The sequence below is a fragment of the Bos indicus x Bos taurus genome, chromosome 10 (genome assembly GCF_003369695.1).
Source record: "Bos indicus x Bos taurus breed Angus x Brahman F1 hybrid chromosome 10, Bos_hybrid_MaternalHap_v2.0, whole genome shotgun sequence".
NCBI classification, from domain to species: domain Eukaryota; kingdom Metazoa; phylum Chordata; class Mammalia; order Artiodactyla; family Bovidae; genus Bos; species Bos indicus x Bos taurus.
Window position 1 is genome coordinate 28,832,777 of NC_040085.1, and position 16,574 is coordinate 28,849,350.

The window sequence follows — 16,574 nt, forward strand, 5'->3', positions numbered from 1 at the left end:
CCAGGTCTCCTGGAGAGTTCCCTCCCTACAGATGACAGACAGAGATTGTAGTTGAGGTCAGGCTGTCCCTGTTAGATTTAACCATGGAGACATCCCCCCTTGATGTATAACCTTCATTTCCCCCCTCTTTAACCTTAATTGTTTGTTCTCCTAGCACCTACTTGTTGTAAAACTCAATCATATACAACAAAGAGGTTACTAACACATAATCAGTCACGTAGTTGGGAGGTATAAAACTGGGCCTCTCAGAAACATCAGGGTCCTTGTTGGGAACTGATTCCCCTTGGACCCACTGGCATAATAAACTGTACTCCACTGTCTTGAGTGTCCTCTGACATGTGTTTTTGACTTCAGATTCCACAGCATTTCTGGTGCATCGGCCAGGAAGCCGTTGGAGAGACAGGCCCATTGAGCCTCTGCCTGCCACTCACTGGGATGAGAGCCTCTGGGAGGAGAAGGTGCCTCCCACTCCAGATCAGCTTTGTTTTAGTGACTTATCCTTCCAGGTGGACTTCACAAGACTGTGGGCAACAGAAGGGAAGCGTGCAGGTAGGTCCCACTATAGTAGTGGAAAAAGGGGCCTGATAACCAACCCCTTGAGGCTAGATGAGTCTACGGCAGCTGCGTCCTCATAGGCTCAGTGGGAAATTGTTTATTGAAGTAAGTGATACTCTGTTAACTAAGCCTGTACTGACTGTCAACGTATCTTTTGTTTTCCAAGGGCCTGTCCCCTTTGCCTCGGGACTCAGGGGCCTCCCGAGCTTTGCTTGGGGTTGGATTGGGAACTGTGGTTTTGGACACATGTTTGCCTGCACCAACCAGTGATAAGACAGTCTTGGATTTCACAAGGATCAGATTTGTGCAGAGAAGAGTAGGTGGAGGCCTTAATTTATTGGATCTGGTTGGCCACCAAGAGAGCAAGAGGGGCACAAGAGGTATTATACAAGGAAAGTGAGAGCAGGATGGGTAGCGGAGAATCCAAGCCTACCATTCTTGGATGCATGACTAAAAACTTCAGAAAGGGCTTTGGAGGAGACTACGGCATAAAGTTCACCCTAGACAAGCTTAACACCTTTTGTGAGATAGACTGGCCAAGCTTTGGGGTAGGATGGCCCTCAGAGGGAACCCTAAAATTGGACAAAGTTCGGGCTGTGTACTCTGTGGTAACCAGGCATCCAGGCCACCCAGGTCAGTTTCTGCACATTGACTCATGGCTACTAATTGCACAAAACCCACCCCCTTGGGCCCAGGTATGTTATGTTAAAAAAAGAGAACGCAAGATTTTGCTGGTGTAGGCAGAACCCACGCAAGAAAAGCTGGAAAAAAATATATCATGATCCAGAGGAAGAGGAGCTCCCACTTCCTCCCCCCATACTGGGGAACACGATGGGGAGTCCCAGGGCAGGAGGAGGAAATAAGAAAAGAGGGAGATTTTCCTCCCTCACTTCCTCCGGTGAAGGAGGCTCCTTTCCCTCCTATTGTGCCACCGAGTGTGATGGGAGCGACTGCACCAGCATTATACTCCCCCTCCCCGGTTCAGAAGAAGGAAAAAAGTGAGAGCCCTTGTTCAGAGGCGGCTGAGGTCTACAAAGAAACCTCAAGAGAAAGTGGTTTTGCAGATGCCTCTTAAGGAAGTCCAAGCAGCACCACAGGTGGGGTCAGGCTGGCACATTCACCCTGGCTCCCCTTCTCTTTACTACCAGCTGTTCTCTGTAGACAAGGAAAGGGGGCTATTAATTGCACCTGACAAAAAGATAAAAAATAAAGAGGAAATTCTGCTGCTATTGGAAGCAGTGTGGGAACCCACTGCAGGGGCCACGAGTGGTCGGACACACCTCAGGCAAAAGGGAACTGGCCGACCGAGCGGCAAAGCAAGCAGCCACCCAGGACAACAGAGCAACAAAACTTAGGGTGACGCCTGTGGTGTCTAGCCTACTAACCGCCCAAATGGTCCCAGTCTATGACAAGGAAAAAAAGCCACCTGGGCATGAACTGAGCATGATTTTAGCTTGCTATTTTGTCATACCATGTCTAATAGCCTTGTGTGCAGATGTAAGCCACTGATGCCTAACCTGTGCCAAGAATAACCTGTCTCCCAAGGAGACCGCTCCTTCTGAGATACAAATTAAAGGGGACTGCTCCATTTAAACATCTAGAAGTGGACTTCACTGAGGTAAACCCATGCTGAGGATACAAATATTTGCTGGTGATGGTATGTACTTTTACAGGATGGGTAGAAGCTTACCCCACCAAGACTGAAAACGCTAAGGAAGTGGCCCAATTCTTGCTGAGAGACATTATTCCTAGGTTTGGAGTATAGAATCTGAGTATAGAATCAGATAATGGGCCTTCATATGTGGCTGAATTACTCCAACTGATCTGCAAAGCAGTAAACATTAAATGGAAACTACATACAGCGTATAGGCCACAAAGCTCAAGAATGATTGAGAGAATGAACCGGATCATCAAGGTGACTTTGGCAAAAGGGGTGCAAGAAACGCACCCCCCTGGATGGATGTGCTGCCATTAGTGTTAATGAGGACCAGAATAACCCCCACACAGGTATTCTCCCTATGAGATAATGTTTGGGAGGCCTTCCCCACTTATTCAGGAAGTAAAGGGAAATTTATTACAAAGAGGAGGGATGGAGGTGTGTCACGGCAACTGGAACAGTTGGGGAAGGTGATCCATGGCATCACCCCTTATGTTCAAAAAGAAAGAATTCCCTTTTCTTTACGTACTACTGTACACCCATAATCACCAGGAGATTTAGTATGCATAAAAGATTGAAAATGGCAGACATTATCCCCCACCTGGAAAGGGCCATACACTACTGTACTAACCACTCCCACTGCAGTTAAAGTTGCAGGTATTACTCCCTAGATTCACCACACCCAGCTCAAGATAGCAGCGGAGGAAAAGGGACCTTGGACTGTCCATCCTGACCTGAAGGAATCACTGAAGACCCGACTTGTCTTCCATCAGTGGCCACAGATTCAGGATGTAGCCGCTGCGAATAATTCTGCTGTTCCTGATCAGCAGGATGACCCTTCCAGGACTGCAAACTCAGGATAATGTGTTCCTGTCCTGGGCCCACTCATATACAAACTTCCATAATACTTCTAACTGTTAGGCTTGTGGGGCCATGCCTTTGTCAGTGATGGATGGACTTCCTTCATGGGTGTCTCCCGTATGCAGAGCGGACTTTAGCTCCCTCTGCTCATTTTTGAGACAGCAATGAGAGGCGTTTGCTTCCTTGATAACTACAACCTGTCACTTCTTACTTGCTGTAACCTGGACTTTAATCAAATTGATTAAGGCCATGAGGTGACATTTGAGGTAAACGCAAGCCTTACAAAAGTGACCAAAGCCTATACTTTTTACTTAAAAAAAAAAAAAAGAATGAGAACTCAATGGCTAGTCAGAAGGGCAATCCATCAGGTACTCTGAACAATTTTACCATATATGGGATGAGTATTTTTGGATGACTTCAGAAAAAAGCCAACTTATTGTCCCTGCCCCAATCTGTTGGGAACAAAGGGAACAAGAAGTTGGATTTGGTGACCATTCCTTGGATCCAAAACAATTAAAATATGTGGGATACTTGTCCTCTGAGCAACGTGAACAAATATTAGAGGACATTTATCACCCAGATTTACCAGCTCACTGGCCTGGTTCAGACTGGAAGTACAACCCTGGGATCCAATGGGTGGCCCCTAATGGCACCCAATGGCTGTGTGGATCAAATTTATGGCCTTGGCTTCCAGTTGGTGGGGTCAGCTACTGCACATTAGGATTTGCCTTTGCTCATGGAAGTATTAAACCATCTTTACAACAAGCCCCAGTAAATTCACCTTATTTACATGTTGGGCGCAGAGACATTCTTTGTTAACAAAGGTCTGTCTAGTCAAGGCTATGGTTTTTCCAGTGGTCATGTATGGATGTGAGAGTTGGACTATATGGAAAGTTGAGTGCCCAAGAATTGATGCTTTTGAACTGTGGTGTTGGAGAAGACTCTTGAGAGTCCCTTGGACTGCAAGGAAATCCAACCAATCCATCCTAAAGGAGATCAGTCCTGGGTGTTCATTGGAAGGACTGATGTTGAAGCTGAAACTCCAATACTTTGGCCACCTTATGCGAAGAGTTGACTCATTGGAAAAGACCCTGATGCTGGAAAAGATTGAGGGCAGGAGGAGAAGGGGACGACAGAGGATGAGATGACTGGATGGCATCACCAACTCGATGGACATGAGTTTGAGTGAACTCTGGGAGTTGGTGATGGACAGGGAGGCCTGGCGTGCTGCAGCTCATGGGGTTGCAAAGAGTCGGACACGACTGAGGGACTGAACTGAACTGAACATGTTGGGTGGGCAAAGTCTGTGATGATTAAAATAAAAGCTCTAACTAACTTCATGAAACAGGCCCTCCTGGACAATGCAAAGGCAATCCAAGCTTTAAATGAAGAACAATTACAAATGAGAAAGGCAATGTTTCAAAATCGGATGGCTTTAGACATGCTTACAGCTGCCAAGGAGGGACCTGTGCTATAAGTAAAATTGAATGTTGTGTACATGTCCATGATTTATGTGGCAATATATCAGCCACTCTAGACTACATGATAAACCATGTAGAAGTGATGTCTAATGATAATCCTTCTTTTTAGATGTTAGTATTTTCTTGGCTTGGTGATTGGTGGAAAAACTTTTTGTAATTATTTTGTTAATCATTATATTGTTAATTTGGGGGCCTTGTATTCTCCAGTGTATAACTCGATGTGTAACCTCCAGACTGACAGCCCTGCTGCAGTTACATAGTCCCCGTGTGCAGTACTTACCCATGACTGATGCCCATCATTAAAGATAAGATGAGTATCAAGAGGCAGAAATGTTGGGACCAGTGTGAGAAAAGCAGTAGAGACTCCATCCTGAAGCCTGTCATCCATCTTAAAGACTGGATGTGAACTGGGCCTGAGCCTTGACCTAGAGTGAGGAAACCATTGCTAGTGAAAACCAGGTCTCCTGGAGACTTCCCTCCCTACAGATGACAGACAGAGATTGTAGTTGAGGTCAGGCTGCCCCTGTTAGATTAACCATGGAGACATCCCCCCTTGATGTATAACCTTCATTTCCCCGCCTTTAACCTTAATTGTTTGTTCTCCTAGCACCTAATTATTGTAAAACTTAATCATATACAACAAAGAGATTGCTAATATATAACCAGTCATGTAGTGGGGGGTATAAAACTGGGCCTCTCAGAAACATCAGGGTCCTTGTTGGGAACTGACTTCCCTTGGACTCGCTGGCATAATAAACTGTATTCTACTGTCTTGAGTGTCCTCTGAGGTGTTTCGTGACTCTGGATTCCACAACAGAATAACTATATTAAATAGGCGTATTGAAGGTAAAAGTTTATAAATGAACTTTTCAATGATAACTTTGCTTCATGATATGTCTACTTAAAAATAGTTTTTGAGAACTTTTTGGTAATTTGAAACCTCAAAGTTATACTGAAATAAGTTAAATGATGGATATTATGAATGAAATATATTGCCTGCTATATCGTAAACAAAGGATGTTGAAGCTATCAAGCCATCACATTATAGATATCCTAATGGTGAGCCCTGAGGGAATTCAGGGTAGAATCATAATGCCTGCCATCAAACCACCTGACTTTGCAGCCGCGCCAGTGCAAACTCAGGGTGAGAAAACACAGAAAATAGGTCATAGAGAGAACTGAGGTGTACATCAAAAGAATGATTTCAGTAAGCCCAGACTCTTGGATTTCCCCATACATAGAAAGTGGTAAATTCCTTAACTTGAGATATCTGATTTTCAATTAACAGTAATCTTTTGATGTTCCAACTATCTGGTCTTTGTTACAAAAACTCCTGTATATCCTGGCTCCTCCCTTAGAGTCCTTTGGACAGGAAGGAGATCAAATCAGTTAATCCTAAAGGAAATTAACCATCAATAGTCATCAGTAGGACTGATGCTGAAGCTGAAACTCCAATACTTTGGCCACTTGATGCAAAGAGCCAACTCACTGGAAAAGACCCTGATACTGGGAAAGATTGAGGGCAGGAGGAGAAGGGGACCACAGAGGAGAGATGGTTGGACTGCATCACTAACTCAACGGACATGAGTTTTAACAAATTCTGGGAGACAATGAAGGACAAGGAAGACTGGTGTGCTGTAGTTCATGGGGTCACAAAGAGTTGGGCATGACAGAGCAACTGAGCAACAACAATCCTTACCTCTTCAGAGCAGTCTCTCAGAGATAGCTGAAAGGCTTCAGATCAGATCAGATCAGTTGCTCAGTCGTGTCCAACTCTTTGCGACCCCATGAATTGCAGCACGCCAGGCCTCCCTGTCCATCACCAACTCCCGGAGTTCACTCAGACTCACATCCATCGAGTCAGTGATGCCACCCAGCCATCTCATCGTCTGTCGTCCCCTTCTCCGCCTGCCCCCAATCCCTCCAGCATCAGAGTCTTTTCCAATGAGTCAACTCTTCACATGAGGTGGCCAAAGTCCTGGAGTTTCAGCTTTAGCATCATTCCTTCCAAAGAAATCCCAGGGCTGATCTCCTTCAGAATGGACTGGTTGGATCTCCTTGCAGTCCAAGGGACTCTCAAGAGTCTTCTCCAACACCACAGTTCAAAAGCATCAATTCTTTGGCGCTCAGCCTTCTTCACAGTCCAACTCTCACATCCATACATGACCTCAGGAAAAACCATAGCCTTGACTAGACGAGCCTTTGTTGGCAAAGTAATGTCTCGCTTTTGAATATGCTATCTAGGTTGGTCATAACTTTCTTTCCAAGGAATAAGTGTCTTTTAATTTCATGGCTGCAGTCACCATCTGTAGTGATTTTGGAGCCCAGAAAAATAAAGTCTGCCACTGTTTCCACTGTTTCCCCATCTATTTCCCATGAAGTGATGGGACCGGATGCCATGATCTTCGTTTTCTGAATGTTGAGCTTTAAGCCAACTTTTTCACTCTCCACTTTCACTTTCATCAAGAGGCTTTTGAGTTCCTCTTCACTTTCTGCCATAAGGGTGGTGTCATCTGCATATCTGAGGTTCTTGATATTTCTCCTGGCAATCTTGATTCCAGTTTGTGTTTCTTCCAGTCTAACCTTTCTCATGATGTACTCTGCATATAAGTTAAATAAATAGGGTGACAATATACAGCCTTGACGGTACTCCTTTTCCTATTTGGAACCCGTCTGTTGTTCCATGTCCAGTTCTAACTGCTGCTTCCTGACCTGCATACAAATTTCTCAAGAGGCAAATCAGGTGGTCTGGTATGCCCATCTCTTTCAGAATTTTCCACAGTTGATTGTGATCCACACAGTCAAAGGCTTTGGCATAGTCAATAAAGCAGAAATAGATGTTTCTCTGGAACTCTCTTGCTTTTTCCATGATCCAGCGGATGTTGGCAATTTGATCTCTGGTTCCTCTGACTTTTCTAAAACCAGCTTGAACATCTGTAAGTTCACAGTTCACATATTGCTGAAGCCTGGCTTGGAGAATTTTGAGCATTACTTTACTATCGTGTGAGATGAGTGCAATTGTGCAGTAGTTTGAGCATTCTTTGGCATTGCCTTTCTTTGGTATTGAAATGAAAACTGACCTTTTCCAGTCCTGTGGCCACTGCTGAGTTTTCCAAATTTGCTGGCATATTGAGCGCAGCACTTTCACAGCATCATCTTTCAGGATGTGGAATAGCTCAACTGGAATTCCATCACCTCCACCAGCTTTGTTCATAGTGATGCTTTCTAAGGCCCTCTTGACTTCACATTCCAGGATGTCTGGCTCTAGGTCAGTGATTACACCATCATGATTATCTGGGTCATGAAGATCTTTTTTGTACAGTTCTTCTGTGTATTCTTGCCATCTCTTCTTAATATCTTCTGCTTCTGTTAGGTCCATACCATTTCTGTCCTTTATCGAACCCATCTTTGCATGAAATGTTCCTTTGGTAGCTCTGATTTTCTTGAAGAGATCCCTAGTCTTTCCCATTCTGTTGTTTTCCTCTATTTCTTTGCATTGATCACTGAAGAAGGCTTTCTTTTCTCTTCTTGCTATTTTTTGGAACTCTGCATTAAGATGTTTATATCTTTCCTTTTCTCCTTTGCTTTTCACTTCTCTTCTTTTCATAGCTATTTGTAAGGCCTCCCCAGACAGCCATTTTGCTTTTCTGCATTTCTTTTCCATGGGGATGGTCTTGATCCCTGTCTCCTGTACAATGTCATGAACCTCATTCCATAGTTCATCAGGCACTCTATCTATCAGATCTAGGCCCTTAAATCTATTTCTCACTTCCACTGTATAATCATAAGGGATTTGATTTAGGTCATACCTGAATGGTCAAGTGGTTTTCCCTACTTTCTTCAATTTCAGTCTGAATTTGGCAATAAGGAGTTCATGGTCTGAGCCACAGTCAGCTCCTGGTCTTGTTTTTGCTGACTGTATAGAGCTTCTCCATCTTTGGCTGCAAAGAATATAATCAATCTGATTTTGGTGTTGACCATCTGGTGATGTCCATGTGTAGAGTCTTCTCTTGTGTTGTTGGAAGAGGGTGTTTGTTATGACCAGTGCATTTTCTTGGCAAAACTCTATTAGTCTTTGCCCTGCTTCATTCCGTATTCCAAGGCCAAATGTGCCTGTTACTCCAGGTGTTTCTTGACTTCCTACTTTTGCATTCCAGTCCCCTACAATGAAAAGGACATCTTTTTTGGGTGTTAGTTCTAAAAGGTCTTGTAGGTCTTCATAGAACCGTTCAACTTCAGCTTCTTCAGCGTTACTGGTTGGGGCATAGACTTGGATTACTGTGATATTGAATGGTTTGCCTTGGAAACGAACATAGATCATTCTGTCATTTTTGAGATTGCATCCAAGTACTGCATTTCGGACTCCTTTTGTTGACCATGATGGCCACTCCATTTCTTCTGAGGGATTCCTGCCCACGGTAGTAGATATAATGGTCATCTGAGTTAAATTCACCCATTCCAGTCCATTTCAGCTCGCTGATTCCTAGAATGTTGACATTCACTCTTGCCATCTCTTGTTTGACCACTTCCAATTTGCCATGATTCATGGACCAGGTTCCTACGCAATATTGCTCTTTACAGCATTGGACCTTGCTTCTATCACCAGTCACATCCACAGCTGGGTATTCTTTTTGCTTTGGCTCCATCCCTTCATTCTTTCTGGAGTTATTTCTCCACTGATCTCCAGTAGCATATTGGGCACCTACTGACCTGGGGAGTTTCTCTTTCAGTATCCTATCATTTTGCCTTTTCATACTGTTCATGGGGTTCTCAAGGCAAGAATACTGAAGTGGTTTGCCATTCCCTTCTCCAGTGGACCACATTCTGTCAAATCTCTCCACCATGACCCGCCCGCTGAGAGGCTTACTTCTGAGGAAATCCTCAGTTTTGTCAACAAAATAAAACATAGCTCTCAGCTTTTACACTGTGAAATTTTTTTCAGTAGACAACATTTGCTGAATATCTACATCATTTCCAAATAACATAAAATATTGAAACATTAATTACTAAATATGGGTTTATTCACATTTGACTTCCTATTGCAAAAGAACTAAAGATATTTGGTTTACTGGCAAATGTTTTGTTTCACATTGAAAAATTTACTATGAAGAAGTATATACTTCTAGAAATTGCAAAATGTATTTACAAATTTGTCAGTTCGCAGAATGTTAAGTGTAACAGTGTACAACTTCTTACTTTTTAGTTTTACTAGGAATTAATTATTTAAAAATTCTAATTAATATATGTAACTAAAACTACTAGAAAAAAATATATTCCCTAGTGGCTCAGATGCAAAGAATCTACATGCAGTGTGGGATACCTGCAGCTTGATCCCTGGGTTGGGAAGATCGCCTGGAGAAGGGAGTGGCTACCCACTCCAGTATTCTTGCCTGGAGAATTCCACAGACAGAGGAGACAGGCAGGCTACAGTCCATGGGGTCACAAAGAGCCAGACACAACTGAGCAACTAACACTTTCACTCCCTAGAAATAATAAGGGAAAAATCTCTTTGTAAGGAAAGTAGCGTGTGGTTTTGGTACAAAAATAGATGAGGTGTGGAATGTGTTTTTGTTAAGGGAAAAAGAGTAATTTTGTCCTTAAAGTAAAACAACTGATTGTTTCAGAATGAGCAATAGGGGGGAAAACATAAGACAAAATCTGAATTAAAAAGTTACAAGAGGTTTGTGGAAAAGGAATCTTAGGATATTAAATTTTATATATGGTTAATCTAGCTAAGATTAGAATGGCTTGATTTAAGCTTTCTTTAAAAATGCATTTTAATAACAAAAGTATATTGGTGCAAAATTAGATTTTGGTTTTCTCTCTGTTAAAAGGACAAACTTTTCTTTAGATTATTGGTCTGCTTTTAAAAAAAAATATTGTAAACAGGATTCACCTTTACCTTTTAAGTAATCTTCTGGGAAAGCAAGGATTTTGTGTCTTACCTAAAAGATTGACTCTGCTCCACACTGTCTTTATTGGGCCTTTGATTACTTAAGAAAACCCAGTCTTTTCAGTACTAAAAGTAGCTATTTCATTCACAAATAGTCAGTCTTCTGTATTTACCTTTAAAATCGTCTATAGTAACTTTAAATAATTAAGTATTATTTCTTCCTTGATGCTGTTTAGTCAAACGATAAAAGCTTTGACATTTGACTAGTTCCAAAAAATGAAATTCTAAATGAAGTTTTTTTGATCTCAAACTAACTTTGGGATTTTCCAGATGGCCACCAGAATATTTCAAAAAGATTATTGTCTCTTCTTATAAAGATAGACATGTTGAGCTAATTGACATGTAAAATCACATTGGAAGTATTATCAATTAAGAAGTGAAGTTTAAACTTCTAAGGTTATATTTGTATGGGTATATGTTATTAATAAATGTTCCAGAAATTATATAAAATTCCTAAAAATATGATATGTCATAGTATGGTGCTATCAGGCGTAATCCCACTTATTTTAAAATGTTATTTCACAGAAATAACCAATTTGCTTGTCAATTTCATTGTAATAAGCTCTCATGAGATCTTTAACCATGGGCATTTTAAAGTCTTTTGTTATCTACAGATGGTTCTAGTTTTATTTTGATGCTTTTGCAAAAGTGAGATTTAAGAAAAGGACTCTACCCAAAATGCTTGACCAACTGACATCACTGCCAAATTACCAGGTGTCACAACTTGGGTATGTATTTCACAACTTAGGAAGGCTTGATCTGACATCTGGTCTATGCAAACACTGTGCTAAGTCACTTCAGTCGTGTCTGACTCTGTGTGACCCTATGGACTATAGCCTGCCAGTTTTCTCTGTCCATGAGATTCTCCAGGCAAAAATACTGGAGTGGGCTGCCATTTCCTTCTCCAGGGGGTCATCTCAACCCAGGGATCAAACCCATGTCTTCTATGTCTCCTGCCTTTTCAGGCAGGTTCTTTACCACTAGCACTTCCTGGGAAGTGAACACTGAAAATGAAAGTTGCTCAGTTGGGTTTGACTCTTTGCGACCTCATGGAGTGTAGCCAGCCAGGCTCCTCTGCCCATGGAACTGTTGAGGCCAGAACACTGGAGTGGGTAAGCCATTCCCATCCCCAGGAGATCTTCCCAGTCCAGGGATCGGACCCAGGTCTCCTGCACTGCAGGCAGATCTTCACCATCTGAGCTACCAGGGAAGCCCCAGACACTGTAGACCTGGATATCAAATTGACTGGGAACAAAAGTAGCAAACATCAAGGCAGACTGCTTCTTCCCAAGACACTGGCTCAGGAGGATCAGGAACATTCCTTTCACTCCTCCTCTTCGCTCTGACCTACTTTTCCTAACTCGTATAGAGTCTTTATGATTCTTTTGTCCACTTATTGTCTCTCCCTGGCCCGGAAACATTTTTCAAATATCTCAGGCCATTAAAAAGGAGGGTAATCCAAACTCCAACCAACTGTTGAATTTCCTATGATGCTGGTAATCATGTAGTTCTTTCTGTCCATCATAAGCTTCTCCCTAATTTACAACCCTCAATTTCTCTGCAATAAGCTTTCTGGATACATATTTCTAGGGAAGTGGAGACAGTTACACAAAATGCATAAACAAGTCAACTGGCTTAAAGAAGTAACCACACATACGCACAGACATCCACCCCTATCTCCATAGGATCATTTCTTGACTTTCATGATTCTAGCTGGTTTGGGTCTCAGAAGCATTCTCCAAACTGTGGACATTATTTTGTTGCTAATAATTAGTATTATCTCCTTTACATGCTATATTCTCTAATATTGACCAGCCAACTGATGGTCTCTAACTAGAACAACAAAAGAGAACAGAATAATGTAACCAGCTTGAAGAACAGGAGCATGATAGGTCACTGTGAATACCGCACTGAGACCTAAGAGGCCATGGTAGCCGAGTCATGCTAAGATGGATGTTTTTGATCAAACCATTTGAATTGAAAAGTGAATGATCAGACTGTTGAAAATAACTTTCCAGGCCCAAGATGGAGGTGGTCCTGCCCAGGGTACCGTATCAGCAAATCAAAACTTAGATAACATTTCTGTCCCTATAAAGTGCTCTGCTTAATCAGAAGCACAGTATATCTAGTCAGCCCATCTCTGAACAGCAAACCAACTCTGGGCCTTTTCACCCCAAACAAAGTTGGCTAAGTAGCGCCAGCCAATCAGATATTTTTCTATTTTTCTCTTCCTTGTTTTCTTATTCTTTATTCTATAAAAGCTCCCTGCCTTCCATTTCACTTTTCAGTTCTCTGAAAGGAGACTGACTGTTCACTTCATGAAGTATTAAAATTTGTCCATATCATCTGAATTGTTCTCTTTAATATTTTTAATGGTATATAAGGTACTTGCATAATTTTTCAATAAATGATAACTACCATTATAGTATCCTTTTCTCAGTATAGTATCCAATTCTCAGAAACAAAAGTAATTTGGGGATAAAATTTTATCAATGTCCAGTTTTTAATGTAAAGAATTTTCTTAAATGATTATGCTTTGTGCTTCCCTGGTGACTCAGCTGGTAAAGATTCTGCCTGCAATCCGGGAGATCTGGGTTCAATCCCTGGGTTAGGAAGATCCCCTGGAGAAGAGAAAGGTTACCCACTCCAGTGTTCTGGCCTGGATAATTCCATGGACTGTGTAGTCTATGGGGTCACAAAGAGTCAACATGAATGAGAGACTTTCACTTTCACTTTGTATATCACATGTATACAGTTGTCATATGTTTGAGAAAATGATTCTTAGACCATATGATAAAATAATTAATTAGTGATCTACAGCTAGTAATAAGAGAAGGTTTTCTGACTCCTCCTCAGAATCTGGTGATCAAAATGCCCCCCATTTAAAGGAACTGGTAACAAGAGTGAAATGACACATATCGCTACTATACCTGGTGGGTCAGCTTGCATCTCAGCTCTGTGGGCAGACTGGAGATAGAGTTGGTGTCTTTCACAACATGGGAAGTTCTAAGAATTCTTTGTGAGAAGCTTCTGATTTTATTCCCTGGAATATGGGAGAATAGCTGTGGCAAACATCCAGGGGCTTTTTATCCCAGCAAGTCCTAACATATTTTAACTATTTCAGAAGACTCTGTGGTAGGTCAAGTTCCCCAGGGAAAAGACTCTGAAGCTCTGAAATTGCATGCAAGAGTCTTTAGGGAGAGCTTTTAGGACTGGGTCAAGACAGAGACTAGCTGTAATGCGTGCACAGAGGACTAGCACGAACCCTGCTAGTCCTATGGGGAGCTCTGGGGCTCGTCCTGCCTTGAAGCTTGAGGACAAGGCATTAGGTGCAGGCTGTCCCTGGGGAAGGTTCGTGGCCTTGAGCATGGTAGCATTGATGGCCAAGGGCAATTCCTATAGGAGAATCAATGATTCAGCTGCCACCCTTCCAGCTGCTGGAAGAATGAGTCCCTCATTGTTGAAGGGGGTTCTGAGCAGAGCATCACCAGCTCTTTCCTATAGCCACAGAGATTCTGAACCTCTCCCTAAGAGGGACCAATGACTACATGGCCAAAATTAAACTAAAGCATCTTTTACCGCTGTTCTTGTTGCTGCTGTTTATAGCATATCTGTGATTTTCTGAAAGATGAATTTCCACTGCCTAAACAAAATTATCTTTTATATGGAGGCTTTCTGATACTTAGAATAGACCAGAAGGGAAATCCCACGTCTGGGGGGAAATGCATTTCTCTATCCAGAGAGATCCCCACATGCCACTCTGAGCATCTCAGACTTGATATGGCTCACTTTAGGGGAAGACTTCCTGCAGTTAAGAAACTATGATCTCAGAGTTTGGATTTCAAATTAAAGCTCTCTTTGTTGATACAGCTGACAGTGATTTGGGGGAGGGAGGTTGGTAATGCCCACATGGGCAAAATATACTGGTTTCTGCTCCTGATCTGAAATTTAACAAATATATCTTACATATTACAGAAGCCACAAGCTGATGTGTGGCCTGTGGAATGAAGCCTATGAAGGTGGTGAACTAGATTCAGAGGCAGAGAGATGAGAACAGCCTGTCCATCCCTGGTATGTAAGGGTGGTGCCCAAGCAGGGAGACAGATGGCTTTTCTGTCCAAAAAAACAGCTGCTTTGGAATTTCTGTGGTTAGGATCTTGGGGGAGAGCTAATACAATGAGGAAGATGTAAAGAGTAAAGTGAACAATAAAATAAAAGAGAAGAGTCTTACAGAGACAGAGAAAGAAGGAATAAAGGAAAGAATTATATTTTTCCCTCCTTTGGTCAATAATAACAAGATAAATTTCAGCACAAATAGAGAGAGAGGTAGCATAAAATTATTCCTATTTTGTCATCACAGCCTCTGCCTCGTTTGCAAGCTGAGTTTGATGATGAAATATGACGATGATGATGATGATGAAGCCAATGGAGGAAATGAAAAACGGTGAAGAGGAAGAGTAGGTAAAAACAGAGAAGGGGGAGATTTAGAACCAAAAATCCCAGCTGAAACAGGAAATAAAGGATGGCTCCCTCAGAGCCCATGAACTTGCCTCAAGATCTTCTATTGGAAAGCTTTTTAAAATTTTGCAAATTTCTGCTGAAAAATTTTGAAGAAATGAAGGGTCAAGGTTAAAACATCTGGTTTAGCAGAAAAGGGATGGCATCTGCAGTGAGAATATTTGTTTCAGAGTCCATCTTGTCATTTAATAGCCACCTAATTGTGGTTCCATTATTAATCTCCCCAAGTCTTATCTATGAAATGGAGCCCAGAGAGTTGACATAAAATTCAATCAATAAAAATGGATAGCAAAATTTTGTACTCTGTGCTACACAAACTTAATACCAGATTCTTTTAGAGATAAGGAATTTTTGTGATTGATTCTCTGAATCAATAAGAATTCAAATACTTTTTTTTTTAATTTAGGTTTATTGCAAAACACTTGAAAAAGGATTTTAAATTTCTTTCATCTCTGAGTTGACAAGATAATACTTCCTCTCTTAAGCACTAACCAATGATGGACATTCATTCAAGTAAATTGAGAGAGAGAGTTGGAGAAGGAAATGGCAACCCACTCCAGTATTCTTGCCTGGAAAATCCCATGGACAGAGGAGACTGATAGGCTACAGTCCATGGTGTCACAGAGTTGGACACGACTGAGAAACTTCACTTTCTTTCATTCTTTGGTAAATTTTAAACTTGATATAGATTAGCATTTACCAAATTCAAGTTGTCCTTGAATTTTGTCCAACCTTTTGAAGGAGGTCACCATTATCTTCATTACTCCCACCATAGTTTGGCCCCAGGTCAAACAACAGGGACCGAACACAGCCCTGCCAATCAACAGAACTGGATTAAAGATTTTCTGAGCATGGCCCCGCCCATCAGAACAAGACCCAGTTTTCCCCTCAGTCAGTCTTTCCCATCAGGAAACTTCCATAAGCCTCTTATCCTTCTCCATCAGAGGGCAGAGGGAATGAAAACCACAATCACAGAAAACTAACCAATCTGATCACATGGACCACAGCCTTGTACAACTCAATGAAACTCTGACCCATGCCCTGTAGGGCCACCCAAGACAGACGAGTCAGGTGGAGAGTTCTGACAAAACTTGGTCCACTGGAGAAGGGAATGGTAAACCACTTCAGTATTCCTGCCTTGAGAACCCCACGAACAATATGAAAAGGCAAAAAGATAGGACACTGAAAGATGAATTCCCCAGGTTGATAGGTGCATAATATGCTACTGGAGAAGAGTGGAGAAATAACTTCAGAAAGAATGAAGAGACAGAGCCAAAGCAAAAACAACACCCAGCTGTGGATGTGACTGGTGATAGAGTAAAGTCCAATGCTGCAAAGAGCAATATTGCACAGGAACCTGGAATGTCAGGTCCATGAATCAAGGCAAATTGGAAGTGGTCAAACAGGAGATGGCAAGAGTGAACGTCAACATTTTAGGAATCAGTGAACTAAAATGGACTGGAATGGGTGAATTTAACTCAGATGACCATTATATCTACTACTGTGGGCAAGAATCCCTTAGAAGAAATGGAGCAGTCATCATAGTCAG

At 42.0% G+C, this 16,574-nt stretch overlaps 1 long non-coding RNA gene across 5 annotated transcripts in view; it reads left to right on the forward strand.

Annotated features, from left to right (window-relative positions):
• The first annotated feature begins 216 nt into the window (after window positions 1-216).
• LOC113900070 overlaps window positions 217-16,574 on the forward strand; it is a 41,494-nt gene continuing 25,136 nt past the window's right edge. For all 5 annotated transcript variants that reach the window (XR_003513062.1, XR_003513063.1, XR_003513064.1 and 2 more), the window contains exons 1-2: window positions 217-549; window positions 14,483-14,578. This is a non-coding gene — a long non-coding RNA (uncharacterized LOC113900070). The remainder of the gene's footprint in view (window positions 550-14,482; window positions 14,579-16,574) is intronic.